Source organism: Microtus pennsylvanicus, chromosome 8 (assembly GCF_037038515.1).
Source record: "Microtus pennsylvanicus isolate mMicPen1 chromosome 8, mMicPen1.hap1, whole genome shotgun sequence".
Taxonomy (NCBI): Eukaryota; Metazoa; Chordata; class Mammalia; order Rodentia; family Cricetidae; genus Microtus; species Microtus pennsylvanicus.
Window position 1 is genome coordinate 31,084,276 of NC_134586.1, and position 25,417 is coordinate 31,109,692.

Genomic DNA, 25,417 nt, shown 5'->3' on the forward strand with positions numbered 1-25,417 from the left:
CCACTTGATGAATAATATATGAGTCTGTGGGGGACATTCTTATTCAAACCACCACAGTGTCTACATGCCTAACCAGAGTTAGAGGCAGTTGTGAGCTGCCTGGTGTGGGTGCTATGAATCAAACTGGGTTCTCCGGAAGAGCATGTAGACTGCTTAATAAGTGTTCCTAATCTCTCTAGCCCCCAAGATTTTATTTCTTAAGGTTCCCATAAACAAAGCTGTGCATCTCTTTTTCCTTCTCTTGTTTTTTTTAAATAAACATCATTAAATAAATTTTCAGTAAATTAGTAAAATAATTTCCTTGAGATGTAAGTCTTTTAAAAAAGATTATTTGTTTATGTATGTATTTAACTATATAAATGTTTTGTCTGCATGTACATCTGCACATTAGAAGCAGGCATCAGATCCCATGGGGCTTCAATTATAGACAGTTGTGAGTTGCCATGTGGCTACTGGAAATTGAACTCTGGACCTCTGGTAGAGCGGCCAGTGCTCTTAACCACTGAGCCGTGTCTTTAACACAAAATAATACTTATTCTAGCACCTGCCTCAAAAGGATAGAAGTATGAGCATCATAAAATGGCTAGACTTTTTTCTAATCATCTATATCTCTAGCTGGTTATTGTGTGCAGGACAGCTCATATCTAGAGAAACAACAAATGTTTGTTGTTTGTTTAATTTGTGGGAAGCAGGTTAGGCTTTGAACCCAGATCTTACAAGTAGCCAGGCAACTATTTATTAATCTAGGTTTGATCAAATTTTTCACATTTTCACCATGTTTTCAGTACATCTAGTTGACAGTGACTCTTCGAGTATTTAGAAGTAGCTTTCTGATTGCCAACTTTTTGTGTTTGTGTGTATGTATGTATATGTCTGTATGCGCACTTGCATGTGTGGGGTATACATGTACATATAGGTAGAGCTCAGAGATTGGTGTTGGATGTCTTCCTTGATTGTTTTCCAACCTTATTTCTTGAGGCAAACTCTCCTAGAACCCAACACTTGCTGATTGGAATCGTCTAGCTTTCCAGCTTGCCTGAAAGCCCTGTCTTCACCTCTTGAGTGCTGGGATTATAGGCTATGTCTTTCTATTATTTATGCTTGTACTAGAGATCTGAACTCAGGTTTTCATGCTTGTGCAACGGTCGCTTTATGGACTGGTCCATCTCCCCAGCTTCTGTCCATTTGTTTTTTTCTACCTTTCAGACGTTTTTTGTTACCATGTTAGACTCTTTGTTGTGAACTAAATGAAATAGCAGATGTGACCATTTAAAAATTAGAATTCATCTAAAATAGATAAAGAGAGGATTCTTCCCTTCCCCCAAAGTAAAATACATCTAAATTTAAAACTGGCATTACTGATTATTGCCCTCAAATATTAGTATCCTTTTAGATCTAATATCTGCTAGTAACATGAAAAACAAAACAAAATACTTCCTTCTGGTATCCAGTCAATAGAAGGAAGTTCAGACTCTTACAAAGATATGATTGTTAGTGCTAAGCAAATGGACAGTAGGCAGACGCAATGAGAAAAGGCCTACCGGGAGCCACACAAATCATGAAACTCACAATGAAGATCAGTGGGTGAAGGCTTAAATACCATCTACATAGAAAGGGCAGTGGGCAACTTGAGGAGTAAGTAAATGCTTCTTAGGGATGGAGAATGGCCCTGAAGAACAAACAGCAGCTGGAACAAATCTCTCTGAATTAAGTATGGTGTTTTATTTTCTATCTCTCTGAGATACAAGTTCAGGCTGGTTTGGGTGGTGGTATTTCAGCCAGGCTTGAAGGCATTTTTTTTTCTTCCTATGGCAGATCTTGTCCTTAAGTAGATAAGGGAGCTTCAGGGAAGGACCTTCTTTCTGCCTTTGCTGTTCCCCCACATGCCTTCAGATTGAAATCTGAAGTGGCATATTTGGGGTATTGTCTTGTGAGCTCCAATAGCAGGGTAAAGGTGAGAGAGAAAGAATAGGAAGGCTAACCTTGGATAGATTTAGACCTGGCATTGAGCTGGTTAGTGTCTTTGGCATTTTGTATTGATCTGACACCCTCCCCCACTTCCCAAATACTTTCTGTTGAATAATAAATCAATAAGTCCACAAAATTGAAGTCGTTTTCTGAAACATTTCTTCATTGGACTTTTAGAATGAATGCTCATTTATTGACTCTTTCATTTATTTGGCTATATGTATTGAACTTTGTTCTGTACCAGATATTCGACTGACAAGATAAGTGTGGAAGTGAATAGGACAGGAATTCCCTTCTTTCACAGAGCATATAGTTAGTCTAGGCTTTCATCATTTATTCTACATTCCCATTGGACTATTATAGACATCCTCAATTTATGGTTGTAGTCATAATTAATGCTTTGAAGAACAGAAATGTTCACCCAAAGTTGAAAACTTTCTATGTTTTTAGATTCCTGAAATTCTGGTGATAAAAATTGGATATACATTTCTCTAGATATTTTTCCAGTCAATAACTTTGTAACACATCTATTTCTTTGCCTTTGTCTCCTTTTCTGTCAGTATATTACAAATGAAAGAGACAATGCTAAGAAACAATGTTACGTACATACCTGTAATCCCAATTAGGGAGACTAAGACTTGAGGATAGAGTTAAAGGCCAACCTGGCCTACATGTGGAGACCTTGCTTGAAAAGCCAAGCATGTTGACTGGTTCTTAGCAGAATCCCTCTACAGTGGTCTTCCGTCTCTCGCAAAATGAGTTGCCAGCACCTGTGGCAACTACAGCTCATTTAGGATTTCTCCCTGTCTGCTTATATTAAAAAACTGGCCTAGAATTAATCCTTCTTAGAGGATAGAAAAAACATTTCAAGTATGTCACGGCCACCCTCTTCCCGCAAGGATGATGCGACCACCGTAGCTCTTCTCACTGCAGTTTATTCCAGGACTTTATTCACTTTCTCACTTTCTCTCTCTCTCTTTGACCTCTCTCTCTTCCTCTCTCCCCCTTCTTCTTTTTCCTCTCTCTTTCCCCTCTTTCCTTGACCTCTCTCCGTTGACCTCTCTCCTTTTTCCCTCTCACTCTGGGCAAAACTCTCCCAGCCCTTAAGTAGGCATGGACTGCCAATCCCGGACTGCCAGGTGGGCACTGCCCATAGGTTCACGCATATGCAGGCAGCTGATAATCATTGCGTGATCATAGCATAGGTCAGGCCTTAGCCATCTCAGGAGTTGATTATACATCTCCATCAGGTGTGATTCCATGCAGCTCGCTACACAAGTACTGTATGCTGTATTCACTTCTCCCAAATAGTGAGTAATCCTTTGTGAGCTGTGAGCTATGAGCTGGAGTGATGGCTCAGTGTTCAAGAGGGCTTTCTGCTTTTACCAAAATTCAGTGTACAGCACCCACATCAATTTTCTCATGACTGACTATAACTCCAGCTCCAGGAGACCACACCCCCTCTTCTGTACTCTTTAGGCACTGTACTCGTGTTCACAGACCTGCACACACACGTGCACACACACACACATATGCTTATGTGCATAATTTTAAAAATTAAAAAACTCCTGAGTTGTTAATGGGTGAATGTGAATTATTTATCTTTTGTATAAGAGCTGTCAGTCTTGTTTTGCTTTGTTGATAGTGGAATAAAACAAATTGTAGGAGTACCCAAAGGTTAATGCAGGAAGTGTGAAGAGCTGAAATGATCTGAGATTCTGTACTGTAAACCTGTAAAGTTTTTGTTTTGTTTTTTGTTTTTTGGGTTTTTTTGTTGTTGTTTTTGTTTTGTTTTGTTTTTATATACAAGCTTTTTCTGTGTAGCTTTGAAGCCTGTCTTGGAACTTGCTCTGTAGACCAGGCTGGCCTCTAGCTCACAGAGAGCCACCTGCCTTTGCCTCCTGAGTACTGGTATTAAAGACTGTACCGACACCACCCGGCACCAGTAAAGTTTTTGTAAATATTCTTTCTTACATGTGTCTTTGAAAATATGTCCACTTATAAATACGTGAACATAGTACAGTTTTACAAATAAGATTATATAGTAATGCTGGCTTTTGGAATTGTCTTTTTGCTTTAGACGTAAGATTTGAAAATTTGACCTCAGAGACAAGTGTTGAGAATAACATGTGTCACGGATGAGGAGGATCCCAAACTTTCTGGAGCAAATATTTCTTGGGGAAGTGGGAGTGTTGACCCTCTTGGGTAGGTGCTGCTCCTTTGATCTTTCACTGTGTGCCAAGTGCCTTTTGTGTAGCTCCTTGTTTTCCTTGGGCCCAGTGTGATGCCTGATGATGAAGGCATTTCAGTATTTCCTCAGTGGAGTGGATATAATTTATTACTTCCCACATTAGGTTAGATAGTTTCCAATTCCTTGAGGGGACACTGTGTAGGTGTAATGTAGCCAGTAATTGTGTGTGTTTATACTTAAGAATGAATGTGTATTTTTTAGTTGATAGGTATGAGTAGTTGGTTGCTTAAGTGTAGTTCAGCTCTAAAGTTTTGTGAATGTAAATATGAGAGCAGCTTATTGTTCTGGTGGAAGCTTCACTCCAGCCCCTGGCATCCATATACCCAAAGAGTCTGGGATGTTCTGGTGGAAGCTTCACCCCAAGGCCCCTCCCCATCTCTCTCCAAACCCTGCTGCATCTCAGCATGCCAAAGATCCCCCAGAGATGCTCAAGTCCACTCCCACAGGGTATTTAAACTGTCCCCCAGAAAATAGACATGTGGTTTTCTGGTCTCTCTTTGCCATCTCCTCCTGGAGGTGGGGAGCAGAAGGGGGAATCATCTGGTAAATTATCCATTAAACCCAGGCTTTTTCTAATTTGGTTTTATTTGAATCACTGTCAGTGAAGAGGCTTATTGGGGTGCAGAAACTTTTTACTTAGACTTTTTATCAGTCTGTTGAACCTGTGTGTAGTCTTCAGCTTTGTATAGATACACGAAGGGAAGACAGTGAAAGTGAAGAGCAGAACAAAATTATGGTAAAGTGACTAGGCTTTGAGCTCTAGGAAAGAACCAAGAAACATGGTGTTGCTGTCATAGGGAACATAGACCTTGGAGCCTCCTTTGTGTTCTTTTTAAAAATTCTGTTTATGTGTGTCTGTGTGCCATGCATGTGCAGGAGTTAGAGGTGGCTGTGATTCCCCACATATAGGTGCTAAACTTTACCTTGGAGCCATCTCTCTAGTCCCATGATTTATTTTGTTTTATTTTTATGTGCATGAGTGTTTGCTTGCATGTATGTCATGTGTATGCCCGATCCCTCAGAGACCAGAAAGGGGTATTGGGTCTCCTGGAACTGAAGTTACATATAGGAGACTCCATATGGATGCTGAAAGCTAAGTCCAGGTTTTCTGTAAGAGGATCAAGGGCTCTTAGGCACCGAACCATTTCTCCAACTTATTTTTTACTTATGTGTATGTTTGTGAGCCTGTGTATTTGTGCATTTTATGTTTATAGGAGTCTGATGAGGCCAGAAGAGGGCATCTGATTCCCTGAAACTATAGTTAAATTTTGTGTCTGTAACCACCTCTGTTGCAGGAGGAGCCGCTTGTTCGTGCCGGCCACTCAGAACCAAAATAACCACACAGAAAGTGTATTATTAAATCACGGCTTGTCCCATTAGCTCCAGCTTCTTATTGGCTAAATCTTACATATTAATTTAACCCATCTCCATTAATCTGTGTATCACCACTTGGCTGTGGCTTACCAGTAAAGTTTCAGCACATCTGTCTCCAGCAGCTCCGTGGCTTCTCCTGACTCTGCCCTTCTTTCTGCCAACATTCAATCCAGTCCTCCTTGCCTACCTAAGTTCTGCCCTATCAACAGGCCAAGGCAGTTTCTTTATTCATTAATGGTAATCACAGCACACAGAGGGGACTTCCACATCACAACTCAGGTCTTCTTTAAAAAACAAAAAGACATAAGTACTCTTAAACTACTGGGCTGTTTCTCCAGCCCCCATATTTTTTACATTATGTTATATCTAGCTCTGGATAAAAATATTATCTCTTTTGGAGAGTTTGGATTTAGGCTTTGTTGAAGCTGGAGAGGATTTCGGTTGTACACATCTGGCTTTGATACAGAGGTGACTTGTTGAGCAGAGTGGTTCTGTCTTTTCCCTTTAGTTTCTTACTATGTCCTTTCCTCTGTTTAATTTTCTCATTTATAATAAAAGAACTGTAGTGCTCAGTTTGTTCATGTAGCACAAAGATTAAGTCATAGAGCAGAATTAAGAAACTTATTTCTGTTCTTGATTTCTGTGATAGTGAAGTCAGGGCTTTAATTGTTCATGCTTAATTCTTTTTACTGGAATATAAAATCTGACTCTGACATCTTGTGCTTTTGAATGATGAGGTAACTCTTTGGGATGCTTTAAAAAACAATTTCATTATTTAAAATTGAGATGTAATTTCTAATAAGTGTAGACACCTAAAATATATTGATAACTCAATGAAATTTACATAAACATGCAGCATTATATGTATGTAGTGTGCTCACCAGTTGAATTTGGATACCAAATATTTCATCCCCCAGAGAGTCCTCTGATGCTCTTTTCTGAACTCTTTGAGTGTTGTAGTATTCATATTAATCCTGTGAAAACAAATCTTGACATCTTTTATATTTTCTCAGAATCAAATCTTGAACACTATGATAATAAAGTCTTGTCTGTAGCAAGTAAGGAAGTTTTTTAAGACATATATATGGCACAGTTTTATCAAAGTGCTTTCCTACTAGTTAGGAAATGGATTTGTTTATAAGGTTGTCAGGGCTGCTTCCAAGCATCAGTGTGTTTGCCACATGCACTTTTTCCTAAGACTTCAGATTGCGTGAAGGGAAGTCGGTTTGAGCAATTGTGTGTAAGTAGAAAAGGAGAGTCATTAGAGCACAAGGGTGGTGAGTGCTTTCAGGTCTTAGGATTCTATTCTTCCCATGCCAGGAGCAAGGCCTAACCTCATTAGTTTCCATCTCATCTTTATTCAACACTTTTCCTTGGAGGCTCTTTGTGAGTCTTTCTGAAGTTCAGTGTGCTATTATTAACCCACCTTGTAACTATATTATCAAGTGTCTTACTTACTGGTGGTTTATGTGTGTCTGTGTGAGTGCACATGTGCCTGTGCAAAGGAGCCAAAGAATGACATCAGATATCATTCCTGAGACACCACTCACTTCATCTCTGCCTCCCATCCCTGAGATTTCAAGCAAAGGCCACTTCATCTGGCCTTTTTCACATGGACTCCAAGAGTTGAACTCTTACTTGCACACCAAGCACTTTGCTGACTGTGCTATCTCCCAAATGCCTAATAATTATTGTTTCTGTTTTACCCTCATTTTCTATTCCAATTCTCAAAACATTAAACTATGATCATTTAGATCTTAGTCCCATAATCAACACATTTGGTTTATTTTTTTTCTCTTTAAATATGGTGGACTGATGAGGCTCATTGGGAAAAGGTGCTTACTGCCAATCCTAGGGGTTTGAGTTTGATCCTAGGGACCCATAAGATGGAAGGAGAGAACTAAATTCTATAAGTAGTTCTGATTTGCGCATGCACACACATACACACAAATAATATAATTTTGATAATAAAGATGATTGGGACAGCATGCTTGTTTCAATGCTGAATGGTCTGTATTCCTGAGTAGTAGAGAACAGGTTTGTTTGTTTTTTAAAAGGGCTTTATTTATTTATCTCCTGTATTACATCCCAAACACAGTTTCCCCTCTCTCTTCTCCTCCCAGGCCCTCTTCCATCACCTTCCCTCTCCCTCAGATCCACTCCTCCTTTCCCTTCAGAAAAGAGCAGGCCCCCCTGGGATATCATCCAAACATGGCATATCAAGTTATAGTAAAACTAGGCACATGCCCTCATATTAAGGCTGGATGAGGCAACCCAATGTTGTAGGGGAAGGGCCTGCTTGTTCGTCCTGTCCACCCAGCTAGCTTACACCCGAAATAACCACACAGAAACTGTATTAATTAAAACACTGCTTGGCCAATAGCTCTAACTTATTATTGGCTCTTACATATTAGTTTAACCCATCTCCATTAATCTGTGTATCACCACATCGCAGTGGCTTACCGGAGATTCTAAACGGCATTCATCTCAGGTGGAGGATCCATGGCTTCTCTGACTCTGCCCTTCTTCTTCCCAGCATTCTGTTGTTTTCTCCGCCTACTAAGTTCCGCCCTATCAACTAGTCCAAGGCAGTTTCTTTATTCATTAACCAATGAAAGCAACGCACAAACAGAAAGAACTCCTACACCAACCCAATAGGAGGGAAAGGATCCCAAATTCAGCAAAAGATTCAGAGACAGCACTACTATTAGTCCTCTCACAGGAACACCAAGCTACACAACCATAACACATATGCAGAGGAGACAGTTCCTGAGGTATCATCATCCCTGATTTCAAGCTGTATTACAGAACTGTAGTAATAAAAACTGTATGTTGACGGGCGGTGGTGGCGCATGCCTTTAATCCCAGCACTCGGGAGGCAGAGGCAGGCGGATCTCTGTGAGTTCGAGGCCAGCCTGGTCTACAAGAGCTAGTTCCAGGACAGGAACCAAAAGCTACGGAGAAACCCTGTCTCGAAAAATAAAAAAATAAATAAATAAAAAACTGTATGTTATTGGCATAAAAACAGACTGATTGGTCAATAAAATAGAATAAAAAACCATGACATAAATCCACACACCTATGAACACCGGATTTTTCACAAAGAAACCAGAAATATACAATGAGAAAAAGAAAACTTACTCAACAAATGATGCTGATTTAACTGGAAGTCAGCATGTAGAATAATGTATCTATTGCCTTGCACAAAACTCAATTCCAAGTGGACCAAAAACCTTAACATAAAAGCCAGACACACTGAATTTGATAGAAGAGAAAGTGGGTAATAAATAGCCTTGAACTTATTGGTACAGGAGACAACTTCCTGAAAAGAATACCAGTAGCACAGACACTAAGATGGACAAATAAATGATACTAAAAATCTTCTGTAGGGCAAAGGATGCTGTCAAGAGGACAAAATGGCAGCCTACAGAATGGGAAAAGATTTTCACCAACACCACATCTGACAGAGAGCTGATCTCCAAAATATTTAAAGAATTCAAGAAACTAGATATCTACAAACCAAATAATCCAGTTAAAACATGAAGTACGGATCTCAATAAAGGAGTCTCAAATGACCGAGAAGCACTTAAAGAAATGTTCAACATCCTTAGCCATCAGGGAAATGCAAATCAAAACTACTCTGAGATTCCATCTTACACCTGTCAGAATGGCCAAGATAGAAAACACAAGTGACAGCTCATGCTGTCAAGTATATAGATAAAGGGGAACATTTTCTCCATTGCTGGTGGGAGTGCAAACATGTACAGCCACCTTGGAAATCAATATGGTGGGTTCTCAAAAAATTGGGATTAGAAAAATTCATTTATTTATTTTTAAACATATATATATAATATACATATAAACAATGATTGTTAAAAGAAATGTAGACAGATCTCACAGAAACATTGATTAGGTTAGTCATTGGGTGTGGTGTCACATACCTGCAGTGCCAGCACTTGGAGCAGCCTAGGCTATATGCCAGAGTGTCTCTTTAAAACATGTTTTTGATTCTGTGTTAAATTGCAATAATGACCAGTGTTACTTTGAAATACACACACATATAAATATGTTTATTTACTTTTTTATTTATATACTCAGGTATAAACAAACCTATATTTAGATAGTACTATATATAATCTTTTTACCTGTCCTTTTCCAATATACTTAATGTTTATGAACATATTTTAACCTTTAATACTTTGTAGTTATGTTTTGACACCAAAGTATGAAATATGGTTGTTTCATTCGCCCCCCCCCCGAAAGATTTATTGCTTGTCTGTGGTGTAATGTGTATGTGCCAGAAGAAGTCATTGGATCCCCTGGAGCTGGAGTTATAGGCATTTGTGAGCTGACTGATGTGGATGCTGGGAAATGAACTCAGGTCTTCTAAAAAATCAGCACATGCTCTTAACCTCTGAGTCATCTTCCTAACCTCCACCCCCTTCTTTTAAGATTTTTTTTATGTTTATGAGTGTTTACTGCATGTATGTACATATGTATGTATATACATCATGTGTGTGCTTGGTGCCCATGGAGGTCAGAAGAGGACAATAGATTCCCCAAAAGTAGTTGTAGGTAGTTGGTAAGCCCCTCAGTGGATGCTAGCAACTTAAAGGTCTTCCACAAGAGCAGCAGATGCTATTAACTGTTGAATCATCTCTCCAGCCCACTTTCCTTTTTCTCTTAAACTTATTTGTATGTATGTATGTGTATGTGTGAGCATGCGCGTAACCATGTGCATGTGTTCTGGCACACATGCAGAAGTTAGAGGACAGTGTGTGTCGGACCATGTGGGTCCAGAAGTTCGAACTTGAGTAATTAAGCTTGGTGCCAAGCACCTTTTTTTGATGAGCAATCTTACTGGCCCCACTTTGAATGTTTCTTAATGAAAAGTCATTAGTTCCTCAGAATAACATGAATTTTCAAAACCACTATTTTGTAAATTGAATCAGCTTTTAGAAATTGTTTCTTCTTTGCTTTATGTCCTGAAGACCTCTCCTTAGGTTCCCTTTAGTGTTTTTTTTTTTTATTTTGGTTTTATTGTTTTCAGTTGTCATTGGTGATTGCTAGGTTAAAAGGTGTGCCATGAGAGAGAAGGATCTGTAATGTTATCTTCAGGGAATCCAGACTTCCCTTCTTGCCTCTGTTGACACTGCACTCACGTGCGCACATGCTCACACTCACCAAGAAACACAAATAAATGAATCAAATTCTTATAAAAGGCATTAATGATTTTCCTTTCATTTGGTTTATGAAATCTAAAATAAATTACAGTAAAACCTTTTTACTGTTTTAGCTAACATCCGCTTGAGGATTATGCCTTGGCCTTCTACATACCATCCTGTACTGATAGCTAGATTTCTTCTACCTAGCTAAGATTGGTGTTGTTGCCCATTTTGTGACTTGAATTTTACTCTTCTTTTATACTTCATGTAAGATTATCTTGATCACTCAGAGGCAGCACTCCATCTACATGTTTCACTGATTTAGAAAAGCAGCTAGTTGAGGGACTATAATCTCATTGCAGCCTGGCCAGAGTTAAAACTGCTTAATCTTTGTATGATAAATTCATGGTGTTGTATAACATTGGTTTATTTTGGGAAACAGTTTCTCTCAACTGTTGTTTTTCTGCTCTTCATCTGTGAGTGAAATCATACTTGAACTTCTCTGTATTTTTTGATGATTCATAGTTTTAGATTTGGGGCCTACAGAATCTGAATTGCACTGTTATTGTTGGCAGTGAGAAGGCAGTCATCTTCAGTAGCTCCATTTCCCTTAACCCTTTAGGGAGCTTCACTTATGTCAAACTGGGATTCATGACTTCAATGCAGAAAAGGATTTCAAGCCTAGCCAACTTGAAGCAGAGTTGGAGATGTTAATGTGGGAATAGGCACAAGGACTGGGAGACAGAAAAGGTACTCAGAAGCAGTAAGACATCCCTGTTCATGAGTGTGTGTTTTTCTGAGAGAGAGTTGCAGAAAATAAGACATTTAAGTTGGGGGTATGTGTTCCTAAGGGGAGAGTCATATAGAAAGTAAGAGAATACCTAGGTGTGGGTGTGGGCTCCTTACAGAAGATCACAGTTGTCTTAGCATTAGCCATATATACCATTTGGTTATATCTCTTAAGTTACATCTCAGAAAATTGCTTAGAAATTTTTTCTCTTTCCTATTTTTTAAAAAATCAATTATTTTTGTTCATGGGTATGAGTATTTTGTCTGCCTTTATGTCTATGTACCACACTTGTGCAGTGCCCATGAATACAAGAAGAGGGGAATCAGATCTCTTGATACAGGAGTTAAAACTAGTAGGTCTGAGCAGCCATGTGGGTGCTGGGAACCAACAGGGTCCTGAAAGAGAAGCCAGTAAGTACTGAGCCATCTCTGCAGCCACCTTTTTTCTCTTTTGGTGAGATTATAGGGTGACCCTAGAGAAAGTTACAATCTGATGAGAAAGCCAGAAGCCACTACAACTGCACAAGTGCATGTCCTTTTTCTTGTAAATGGGTCTTCTGTGAAATTCCTAGAAAACTGAGATTTATAGATGGGAAGAAGGCATTGAGTAGCTGGTAACTGTGCTGGAAGTTTTGCTTTCCTGGTAAGAGTCTTCAATCAGCCTTCTAGGTGAAAGGCCCATAATTTTTCCATTTTCCTATCCTGCTTCATTTCCAGTGCTGTTAAGGTCAGAACCGGGCCCTGGAATTCTGAATAAGCCATGCTTAGCCACCCATACTCAAGAGGCCAATGCAAGAAATAAGTAATAGTGAAAAGCAGAAAAATGAGATTTATTCATGACTACATTGTAAAGAAGAACAAATAATGAGATCCAGTGGCTATTCCCCTCCCCCACCTCAATCCTAGTCCATCTTTTGGGCCCTAGCATGAAATTCAGATTAAAAGATGGCAAAAGGCATATATAACTAAGCAGTTCTGGTCAAGATGTAGTCCTGCCCATCATTGATTCATCATTCTCTGGGCTCCAGTCTTCTTCCTGGGAGATAAATCTCTTCTGTTATTGATACTGACTTTAGTATTTTCTTTCTTGCATGAGATTCCCAGAGAAACTCCCCATTTCTTGAGGACCTCTTTTTCACTATTCTATTAGCCAAAGGGAAGGGCACATAGCTCTTTAGAATATCTTTTTCCCTAAATGGTGTGTGTAGTAATAAGGAGCAGCGGCGGGGCTGCATCCCCAACACCCCAGCCGCCTGCTCGGCTAGCTTATGCCCTGAAATAATTACACGGACACTGTATTCTTTTAATCACTGCTTGGCCCTTTAGCTCTAGCCCTTACTGGTTAATTCTGATATCTCGATCAACCCATCTCTAATAATCTGTGAGCACCGGTCTTACCGGGAAGATTCTAGGTTGGAGCTTCATCGCGTGTGTCTGCCCGGGAGCGGGGCATGGCGTCTCTCTCTGAGGCGTCTGCTCCGGAGAGGAGAGCTGTGAAGTCTGAGCTCATTTCCTCTTCCTCCCAGCGTTCTGTTCTGTTTACTCCTCCCACCTATCTTCTAACCAATGAGGACAAAGCAGTTTCTTTTTATTTAACCAATGACCTTCCTCCATCAGGTGTGGGTTTAATTAATTAATTAACTACTTTTTTGAGACAGACTCTCTCTATGTGACCCTGTCTATAATTAAGTTTTCTGTTGTCCTAGCTCAGCCTCCAAGTGCTGGGATTACAGGTGTGAGCCACTTTGCCCAGGTATTTGATTTTAGTTTTTAAGTAGCATATTTTGATAGTAAAACCTCAAGCTTAGCGTAGAGCAATTCAGATGCTGTTAGTGGTTAGCATAGTCTTTATAGGTCAGAGGCTATCTTAGTTAGGGTTACTATTAATGTAATGAAACACCATGGCCAAGAGCAAGTTGGGGAGGAAAGGGTTTATTTGGCTTACACTTTCACATTGCTGTTCATCACTGAGGACAGGAACTCAAGGCAGGAACCTGGAGGTAGGAGCTGATGCAGAGGCCATGGAGCGGTACTGCTTACTGCCTTGTTCCTTGTGGCTTATTCAGCCTGGTTTCTTACCAGACCTCAGGATCACCAGCCAGGTGTGGCCCTTCCCACAATGGGCTGGGCTCTCCCCCATCAATCATTAAGAAAATTCCCTACAGGCTTGTGAACAGCTATTCTCAATTGAAGTCCCCACCTCTAATAATTATACCTTGTATCGAGTTAACATAAAATTAGGCAACACAGGGGAGCAGTTCCCATTAACACTGTCTTTACATCAAATATCGGTCACAAGCTTAGGGGTCTGGACAACACCAGACTGCAAATTCAAGAGTTCTCAAAACTTGTTTGGGTTAGATAGTTCTTGAGAATGACTCTCAGAACCAAGAAAGTGCTACTGAGAATTACAACTTGAATATTTTCAATGACCTGAGTGCTTTCCACCAATATTTTAAAGAAGTTTTGAGTTTTAAATTATCAAAGATTTCAGAGGAAGTTTCAAAACCAAGCTTCTGATAATGGTAGCATCTTACATATAATACCAAAGTCAGGAATTGGACATTGGTATAATATGTTAGCTAGAGACTTAACTTTTCACCCATTTGTACATGTGATCAGTTGTACATGTGCTTAGGCATTTGCAGTCTGATCTAATATAAAGATTTGTTCAGTGTACCATTACCACCTCTCCCTGTGTAAAGTTCTATAGGTATGACTCTGAGTCCAGAAAGTACTTGCTAAGATTTCTAAGTTCTTATGTTTCAGAATGAAGAATTAGACCAGAGACACATGCATAGCCATAGAAATAGAGACAGTTTATTAAGAAAGAAAAAGGGAGCCAGACAGTGGTGGAGCATGTGGATGCCTCTCGGGAGGCAGAGGCAGGAGAATCTGTGTGTGTGCCAGATCACGCAGGACTACACAGAAAAACACTGTCTCATGGGGGGGGGCACTGAGGATGGAAGTGAGCTGGGAGATCTGGGACAGGGCTTAAAAAGCCATTTCTAGGTTATTTACATAGCAACACCTTCTGTAGATGTATTTTTATTTAGGCTCCCAACTCAAAAATAATGATACAGAGACTTATTATATAATTATAATTATGAAAGAGCGGCCCTAGCTTAGGCTTATCTCATTAGCTCTTATAACTTAAATTGACCCATTAATCTATGTTTTGCCTCATGGCTTTTTACCTATCTTCCATCTTATACCTCCTCTTTCCTTTCCATTTCCTCTGGCAGCTCTCCTGTCCCTAGGTTCATCTCTTTCTTTCTCTCTGCCTAGAAGTCCTGCCTAGCTATTGGCTATTCAGCTGTTTATTAACTAATCAGAAGGTGCATTGGCAAGACACATATTTATCGTGTACAAAAAGATTATTCCACAACAACCTTCGCCCACATAGGCATATCAGGGCAAATGGAATCATAATGTGAAATTTTTGTGATTGTCTTTAAAAGTACATTAAGCTTCATACCCATGATCCATCAAAGTTGTCCATTTTGCATAGTGGCAGCTCTTTTATTCTTTTTATGTAGGACTGGCCATACTATAAATGTACCATAGTTTGTTTAAACATTAACCTATTGAGGGACATTTATATCCTTTCAGTTTTGTGTATTGGCAGTTATATGATCATGTTTCCATTTCTCTGAAATTAGCACCAAGAGTATAATAGTTGGGGCACATGTTTAATCCTATAAGACACTCCCAAGCTTCTATGGAACAACAGTGCCATTCACCTTGCCACTGGCAATATGAGGCCAGAAATATTCTCTTACAGTGGTGTGGGACAATTCTATTGTTCTGTCAATTATGTTTTAAATAAATGTTGATTGGCCAGTAGCCGGGCAGGAATTATAGGCGGGATAACCAGACAGGAAATAGAGGCGGGTCAATGAGAACAGGAGAATTCTGGGAAGGAGGAAGCTCATCCCTCCCCAGTCCTGTCCAGATACCGAAGAAGGAAGGTGTGACATGCCCCACTGAAAAAGGTACCGAGCCATGTTGCTAACATAGATAAGAATAATGGATTAATATAAGTTATAAGAACTAATACAAAGCCTGAACTAATGGGCCAATCAGTTTATAACTTATGGAGACTTCTGTGTGATTTTTCTCTGAGACTAAATGGCTGGGGGACCAGGTGGGACAGAAACCCCAACAAGCAGACCCTCATGTTACATTACAGCTTGTTTGTTCTTTTTGTAGCATGTAAATGTGGGGTGTCGCAAATTTAAGAAATAATTCTGTGGACTGGAGAGATAGTTAAGAACATTGGCTGCTCTCTCAGAGGACCTGGGTTCAATTCCCAGCACCCATATGGCAGTTGACAACCATATGTAATATGTAACTCTAGTTCTAGGGGACCTGTTGCCTACTTCTGACCTCCACAGGCACCGGCATGCATGGTACACATACATACATGCAGGCAAAACATTCATACACATAAAATAAATCTTTAAAAAATTCCAAGAAAAAATAAAGTTACGTAAGTAAAATGAGAGCTTTCGGTGCCCTGCCAGCTGCTTCTGTACTAGTCACAGATGCTCTGGAGAACAAGGTCAAGGGTAGGTTCTTGGCTCTGGAAGGGACTAATAGCTGAAGAACAGGATAGATTGTCAATAAACTGTAATTCTGACTCATTAGATCAATTTTTTAAAGTTTTGTTATTTTACAAGTGTTTGCCTGCATATATGTCTGTGCACCAGGTACATGCCTGTGGTCCTTGGAGACTAGAAGAGGGCATCAGATCCCCAAGAACTGGAGTTACAGTTGTAAAATGCCATATGGAACTGATCCTGGGTCCTCTGGAAGAAGAGTCATCACTTCTGAGCCATTATTCTAGCCTTTTTATTTAGTCATTGGAAATTTGAAGAACCACTTACTTTTTCTGTAACTCTTTATTTCTCTAGAGATGTTTATATTTCCTTAAATTTTTTAAAAAAATTTTTCTTTTTCTTTTTCTTTTTCATTTTACATGACAACCACAGTTCCCCCTCTCTCTGCTTCCTCCAACTTTCTCCCTACCCAACTCCCCATCAACTCCTCAGAAAGGGTAAGGCCTCCCATGGGGAGTCAACAAAGATTGTTGAAGCAGGATCAACCAAGGCACTCCCCTCTGTATCTAGGCTGAGCAAGGTATCCCTTCATAGGGTATGGGCTCCAAAAAGCCAGTTCATGCACCAGGGATAAATCCTGGTTCTACTGCCAGTGGCCCCCACAGACTGCCCAAACCATAGAACTGTCACCCACATTCAGAGGACCTACTTTGGTCCTATGCATGTTCCCCCACTGTCATTCCAGAGTCAGTGAGCTTCTGTCTCTGTGGGTTTCCCCATCATGATCTTGATCCCTTTGCTTATATAATCTCTCCTTTCTCTCTTTGACTGGACTCCAGGAGCTTGGTTCAGTGCTAAGCATCTGCTAAGCATCTCTGCATCTGCTTCCATCAGTTACTGGATGAAGGTTCTATGATGACAATTAGGGTGGTCATCGATCTGATAATAGGGGAAGGCCAGTTCAGGCACCCTCTCCACTATTGCTAGGAATCTTAGCTGGGGTCATCCTTTTGAATTCCTGGGAGTTTCCCTAGCACCAGATTTCTCCCTGACCCCATAATGGCTCCCTCTATCAAGATTTATCTTTCCTTGCTGTCCTCTTTCCCTTCCCCAACTCAGCCATCCCATTCCCTTGTGTTTTTCTCCCAGCTCCCCTTCACTACTCCCCCTCCCCACACTTCCAATTTACTCAGGAGATCTTTATCTATTTCTCCTTCCTAGGGGCAATCATGCATGTCTCTCTTAGGGTCATCTTTTTTACCTAGCTTCTCCGGGTTATGAATTGTAGCCTGGTTATCCTTTTCTTTATGTTTAATATCCACTTATGAGTGAGTACATGTTGTGTTTATGTTTCTGGGTCTGGATTAACTCACTCAGAATGGATTTTTTAGTTCCATCCATTTGACTGCAAATTTCAAGATGTCATATTTTTTTTTACCACTGAGTAATACTCTATTGTGTAAATGTACCACTTTTTCTTAAATTGTTAATAATCTGAAAATAGCTTCTTTTTACAATAGAAATCTTACATTTTTCATCAACTATACTAATGTTTTTATGACTTAAGATTGTTGGAATGTCATTGCAAATTATTTGGTTGCCATCAAAGTCAGTGATTTCCCTAAGGAACTGTATTGACTCAGGCTTCAGAACAATCACTGTGCCATTGCATGGGGGTTTTTTAGGCCAAGGAAGCTATCCAAGAATTTTGTGAATAAGGCTAAGAATTGACCTTGCTAGAACTCACAGTGAAGATGTCTGCTTTATTTTGTACAGTGGAAGGGGAATTTTTCACTCAAAGATTGCCCTGATTTTGTCTCCCTTTTCCTATTGAAAATACCCCCATCCTGGATCCCTGCCTCAAGTGTCTAGAGATTCTTTAAATGCTGTTTTTTTTGGGGGGGGGGCAGAATTTTATGGTGTATTTGGTGACACATTGAGTAGGAAGTTCAATTTTCAAGGCAGGCCAGGGATTTGTCTTTGTTTGAGAACTTGACAATTGAGATATTAAAATAATAATGATATATATAGAGACAGCTGGTGGTTTCAAGGAGACACCATGGAGCCACCGTAGTAGAAAGATGCCAGTCACCAGCCAGAACTTTGCCAGTAGGCCACGAGCCTCATAATAATATATAAAATAATAAAAATGGATTAATTTAAGACGTAAGAATGAGCTAGAAATATGCATAAGCTAATAGGCCAAGCATAGTTGTAATTAATACAGTTTCTGTGTGATTATTTCAGTTCTGGGCAGCCAGGAACAAACAAGCCACCTCCTACAACACTTCTCTGAAGCAGGAATTTTGAATGACTGGCTTCCCTTGTCTCAAAGTTTGGCAGTTTTATTCCTTTGTGTCTTACTTGTTCAATTTGGGCAGCATGCTGTTATAGCAGCTGAGGCAAGGGCAGCTTCTTTGCTCAGTGGCTAGCTTTTGCCACAAAGAAAGCAAACTCCGTATAGAGGTTCTTTGATGCACATTGTCCTTTTTTGAAGTAAATTCGTGCTGCCAGGAACAGACATGTCTTAGTGTCTTGAAAAGCCTTTTGTTATTAAAACATTTTAAATGCCTTATTCTGATATTTTGTGTGGGTCTTTGAAGTGTTTGAAGATCACCGGTCTATCTAAAATATGTCTCTCTATGACCTTGAAAACATACCTAATGTGACTAGATAAGTTTGATTGTTATAGATGACTATTATTCTGTATTTCCTATTTTCTTAAATAGTTTTCAAGGACTAAAATTGTGCATTTTTTAAATGAGCTGCATAGGTACAATATCTTAAACAAAAATAGAAACATATTTACTGTTGCCAAAAATAACCTTAAAATTGTATCAATATACAAACATCTATACCATTGTGAAATATTTGAGATTAGTGGTTGTTCCAAAGTAGACTCAACAGTTTACCCCGTTATCTCATCATTTCTATACTATATTCCTCATTTTCCCTTCAGAAAAAGATCCCTGGATTTAATCTGCTTTGTTCAGCTTTTTTCCTGACCGTGATCTTTAACAACTTGTAACCAACCCTTCCCCAAATGATGACAAACATCTGTAATCCACCAAATGACCCAAATCACCCATCCTACATGTTGGGCATGTACTCATCCTGTTCTCTAGCCTGCTTTCTGTTGTCTGGGGATGATTGCATCTTTGGGGGAACTAAGATATGGTCAAATCATGGGAAAACTAGCAATAACATGTGCTATTCAGTTTCTGTGCAATGGGGAAGCACAAGGCTTATCTGCAGTCCTGGCTAGCATAGTCTGTGAGGCTAGATCATCTCAGCCATCAGCCTTGAAACTGCTCTAGATGTAGAACTCTAGAACTATGAGGAAATTACAACAGAGGTACCCTGAGAGGCTGGATCACCTGTGCCACACCTTTTCTTTGGTGTCTGGTCCCCTTGCTCTCTGTATTGTAGATTTTCTAGGACTATTTATCTATAGCTAGGAATTTTCAGGAGGCCTTCCCCAATTAAACCTGATCTCTAACAACGTTCAAGGAATCTACAGCCTTTCGTTTTCTGTGGAAACAAAGGCATAGCCTCTTCCCCAAAGCAATACTTTTTCTGACTTCCATTTTAAAGTTAAGGTATCCCTAAATTATCTAGGCTGGTCTAATTCAGCAGTCCCTCTTACAATTTTATGTCTCTTAGCAGCTGTCATTTGCCCATCAGGAATCAAAAAATTCAAAGTCAATAAGACACCTTATAGGATCTAGACTTTGTGTATTTTCCATTTTTATGTGGATTTTCCTTTTTACATTATTCTCTCCTTAAAGACTACCTTATTATTTATAAACCATTTTCTTATTTTAAGCCTATGCACATTTAAAAAAATACATTATGAGATATCTGAAGCTGGCTTAGCAGGAGCTCCAGCCTGTGCTGTATCAGCTGTAAAGAATATGAATCTTCCTGAATTATTAGCATTGGTGAAATCAGTATAAAAATGCCAAAGCTGCCATCTTTTAAATAAAATAGTAAAAAGGCCACTCCCAGGCAAATCCAGAGGGAAAGTCATCTAAGTTTACCATGCAGTTGTTTACCAAAAATAGAGGAGGAGAAGACTCTTAACTTTGCTCTTGGATTTAAGTCAAGATACTGTATAGAAGCTGCATAAAATCAGTATGGAAGTTCAATGTTGCTTTTCTTGCTCAGTGATTTTAAAGAAGCTGAGTAGTTCCACTGTGATTTTTTTCTTTTCTAAATTGTGTTCCTATCCCCACATAAAACCATGCCTCTATATATTGGCTATTACAGTATTTCGAAAACTGAGATGTTTCTTTAATTATGTACAACCCAAAATATTGATGTTTTATGTGGATCACAAGTGCATCGTTCTCTAATTCTTTCTGCTGTTTGTCACAATTGTTATTTAAAGAACCAAGTATGTATTGCATGAAAACATGACCTTTTCCTTAGTTCAAATAAACTCTAAGGTAGCTGGAAAAAATAAAATAAATAAAAAACACATTGTAACTTGTGAAGGCTTTTTCCCATCTGGATCTGTATTTACTGAGCACCTGCAGCATTCTGACTGTATGAAACAAATCTTAACTGCCAGGTCAGCTATTGCATGGCTCAGCTTAGCAAATGGTGCTGGTGGCTCATTCCAACCTTGTAGGCAGCAGTCAGTAGCTGCATCTCTGTATACCACTGAGCACAGCCTGCCTAAGAGACTGCAGTACTACGAAGCTACATCCGGATCCTTATCTAGTACTTAGCTTTCTCAGACGCTATGTTTGGATAGTCGAGCCTCTACATTGGTTACCATATATAGACTGAATTGAGGGGGGAGGCACCACCAAACAAAACATAACACAGAGACTTCTTATTAATTTTCAAAACTTGGCCCACTAACTCTTATAGCTTAAATTAACGTATTTATATTAATCTACATTTTGCCTTGTGGCTTTTTACCTCTCCTCTATCTTGTACCTCCTGATTCCTCTCCATGTCCTCTGGTGTCTCTCTCATACCTATATTCATCTCCTTTTCTCTCTGCTTTGAAGTCCCGCCTAGCCTCTACCTGCCTAACTATTGGCTGGTCACCTCTTTATTAAACCAGTCAGAAGGTACTTTGGCAAAGACCATCTCACATGTACAAAAAGGTTATTACTGCTCAGATGCCTGCATTTCTGTTAAGCAGATGTTTAATAGGGTTTATATTAACAAATAACTTTTTCTTTTTATCCTGTTAAAAGGTCGAGTCACTGGAGAGATGGCTCAGCGGTTAAGAGCATTACCTGCTTTTCCAAAGGTCCTGAGTTCAATTCCCAGCAACCACATGGTGGCTCACAGCCATCTGTAATGAGGTCTGGTGCCCTCTTCTGGCCTGCAGGCATACACACAGACAGAACATTGTATACATAATAAATAAATATTTTAAAAAAGGTTGAGTTGCACAATTGACAGTTTTATTTTTATTTTTTCTTCAAAATCTAGAACTAGACCTATGGAGGGAGGGAAGAGGCCTGTGGGGTGTACATGGTCAGAAGCTTTGCAACTGGCTGGCCTGGATCTGTCAAAACAATGTGTGGATGGTTCTGACTGTGTGCACACTGTCTTATTTAGATGCTTCAGAGTAGTAATCCTGGAAATGAATGTGTATTATAAGTATTATTTCAAAAATGGTTGTCAAGACTGCTCAGAGAGGGAAAACACAGAAACACTGGTATTGAACAGGTCTTTAGTCTTCTGTTACTGCTGTCTAGGGATTAATCTTTGGAACAGAGGCTAATATTTTTGATGCAAGTTATTTCACAAAAGGGATTCTGTGATAGGAAAGTAAAATATGAAGTTAAATGTATGTTTTAGGTCTGATCTAAATATGTACTAGATTGTCTTTTAAGGCCAAGCTGCCTAAGCACAGAGCCTGGGCTCCACCACGTAAGTGGATGCTGTTGACAATCAGTGCTCTAATGTCTGCCAGTCCAGCTAGAATATTGCAGCATGTTGCATTTTGAGGTGTTCACACATTTGTTTATTTGAATTATGTGGAAAAATTAGGCATATGGGATAGTCCATGCTTTTGAATAGTGTAGATACAGCAATATGAGCTGCTGAGACATTCATTGATAGCCTTCTACACTCTTTTCTATCATGATTTAGACTGGTACAGATTTTATGTCCATTGTTAAGAAAGGCAGACCTGTCAATAAAATAGTTATTATAACAAGTATTTAATCTAAATGTTAAAGTGTTATATTGAATGTAATCTTTCCTAATGGAGACATACACATAATGTACTCATACATATATATGTATTCTTATCATTAATATATGTAAGAATGTATAGTATACTATATAATTAGATATATTAAGAGAAGTCCTTGAGAAGTGTTGTTAAAGTTACTTCACAGTGGTTTAGTAATAGTAAAAGTGATGACAGAAGCAGCACTTGTTGAGAATTGACTCACTTTGTGCCAGGATGGGGACCAAGTGCTTTCCATGTGTACATTGCTTCAGTAGTCATTGCCAGCCATGCTATGGGATGGGAAACGGTTTTTGTCTCCTTTTGATGTTCAAGGTCTGTCTGCTAGCCTCCTGTTTCAGTGACACAATGTTGAGTGGAAGAACGAGGACAGAAGAATGGCTGTTGGTTTAAGGAAAGAAAGAGTGACATAATCCTGAGGGTTAAAAAGTGTATAGACTCTGGACATGCAGGAGGATTAGAGAGCAGAAGTGCTTGTTCTGTGTTAGAAGTAGGAATCAGTTGTCATTGGTCAGCACAGATCTGTGAGGGTTTTTGTCTTTTGTTTGTTTTTATCATTTTCAACTACAAGAATTTAGTAAGGGAATAGATGGAAGGTTGAATTTTGTAGGATTGGAGTTTGGGTAGTTGTTGGCAGGAAGAAAGTGGTCAGGGAAGTGGAAAAAGTATACATGGGAGTGTTGAGAACTTGCTGGATGCTGTGTGGCTGCAGAGGAAGGGTTGAATGGGATGGAGCTGGGTTTTTATGAAGAGCCATTCTTTTCAGCAAATGGTGCTAGATCAATTGGAGAGCCAAGCCAGGTGTAGAATACATGTACTGAAAAATTAACTTCAAGCAAGCATAGGTCTAGATGGGAGAGATAAGCTTGTAAAACCACAAAAAAAAAAAAAAAGGAAAAAAATAGTGGCGGTGGAACTAGAGGCAAAAACGATACAGAGGCAGGAAGCTTAGGAAAACAATAAAAATCTTTGATCTTTAGAACACACAATCAGCAAAATGAAAGGCTGCGGCCTTGTACTGGGAGGGGATACTTGCAAAACATTTTATTTGGCAGAGAGTATGTGTCCAGCATGTAAAAATGACTCTTATGACTCAAGAATAAGACAACAGATAACTCATAGGATAAGGAACTGAATAGAAAGTTCATCAGAGAATAATAAATGGCTGCCAATAAGAGGCTCATCAGCAGACATAGCCAGGGAAGGAGAAAGTTAAAGTGTAAGGCGGCACTGCTTCTCCCTTTCCTTATGAAAAGTCATATGTTAGCAAGGATGAAAACTGTCTGGAATTCTTCACTGCTGGTGGGAAGGAAAAAGGAACAGCTACTTTGTGCAGTTGAGTAGAGCTTTAAAAATTTTAAATGCATACATGCCACATCCACATTCAGTTTCTAAGTATTTCTCCTAGACAAACCAAAACATATGTTCACATGAGAACTTGTGTACACATATTCTTGGGCAGACTTGTTAGTATCGAAGAACATTAAACATTCTGAATGTCAGTCACAAGTCTATGGTTAAAGAAACTGTACCCTATCTATGCAATGAGATACTACTTTGCAGTGAAAAAGAAAGAACTATTGATGGCCTTTGCAGTATAAACAGACCTTAAAATAATTAGGCTTAATGAAAGAAGATAGATTTAAGAAAAGTACATACTCTATATTTTACTGTATTTAAATCTAGAAAATGTAAACTACTCTATTGTATCAGAAAGCAGATAGTGTTTACAGGGATAAGGAACTAAGAAAGGCTTCAGGAAACTTGAGTGTTATAGAAATGTGTCTCATCTTGAGTATGGTAATAGTTATGTTAATGTATCAAATTATATATGTGAAATTAATAAGTTTGTATCAGTTCATACCTCAAAGCTGTGAAAAAGAGACTGAGTAGGATAATTAGGAGGAATTGGAGTAGTGGGGGGGAATACAAGGATGTATGTGGATATCAGAGGAGAACCTTCATATCAGTCTTTGTCTTCCATCCTTCTTTGAGAAAGGGTCTCTTTGCTGCTTTTCTACTGTGAACACCTGGCTGTCCCATGAGCTTCTAGGGATTTTCCTGTCTCTGCCTGCCATCTCTCTGTGGAACACTGGGATTTCAAGTGCAAACACTGTGCATTCAGCTTTTCCATGGTGCTTGGGAATGTAAATTCAGGTCCTTATGCTTGCCTAACAAGAATTTTCCCCTCAGAGCTATTTCCTGAACCCCTCCTTTCCTTTCCTTTCCTTTCCTTTCCTTTCCTTTCCTTTCCTTTCCTTTCCTTTCCTTTCCTTTCCTTTCCTTTCCTTTCTTCTTTTCCTCTTTTCCTTTCTTTCTTTCTTTCTTTCTTTCTTTCTTTCTTTCTTTCTTTCTTTCTTTCGTTGGTGTGTTTTCGAGACATGGTTTCTTTTACATTTGTGTTTACTTACTGCACCTATTTAATGAGGAGAGGGACAATGTGTATTATATGGAAATGGTGCTTATGTGGAAGTCATCTATTCTGTATGGAAGTTGTTTTTTTTTTCCATCATATGCATTTAGGAGATTGAACTCAGGTTGTCAGGCTTACTGGCAAGAGCCATCATATCAGCCCATTGAGGCTGAAATTCTTTTTGTGCCTGTTGGAAACACTTATATTTTGGTCATTTAGAATGTACCACATTTGCTTCTGAAAACATTATTTTTGTTTGCCTGAATGTTCTTGGTACTGACCTCAGGACAAATACAAAAGGTCTGCCCTCACAGATATTGTAGGAGACTCTGATATTATTACAATCCTTGCCATAGTGCCCTCTAATCTGTAATTGTGGAGGCTGAGGTTAACAAATGCTGCCTCAATTTCACAATGAAATTTTACCTCCCTCTCTTTGTTGATATGAATGTGGCTCAGACTGGCTTCAAATTTACCTCTCAGCTTCTCAGATATTTCAAACTCAAAAGATCTGAGAATGAATGAATAGAGTAGGTAGAGGTTTAGCTTTACCCCTGAAAAAAAGGCACAAGCACAGAAAGTATGACTTTGAGCAGAACTGTAGAGTAAATTTTCAGTGTCACCATTAAAATCATCTCAAATGACCTTCAATGATGGGGATACATAAGCTCA

At 39.3% G+C, this 25,417-nt stretch overlaps 1 protein-coding gene across 3 annotated transcripts in view; it reads left to right on the forward strand.

Moving 5' to 3' along the window:
• The window catches only part of Tmcc1 (transmembrane and coiled-coil domain family 1), a 196,685-nt gene that overhangs the window by 18,405 nt on the left and 152,863 nt on the right, over window positions 1-25,417 (forward strand). The window lies entirely within an intron of this gene.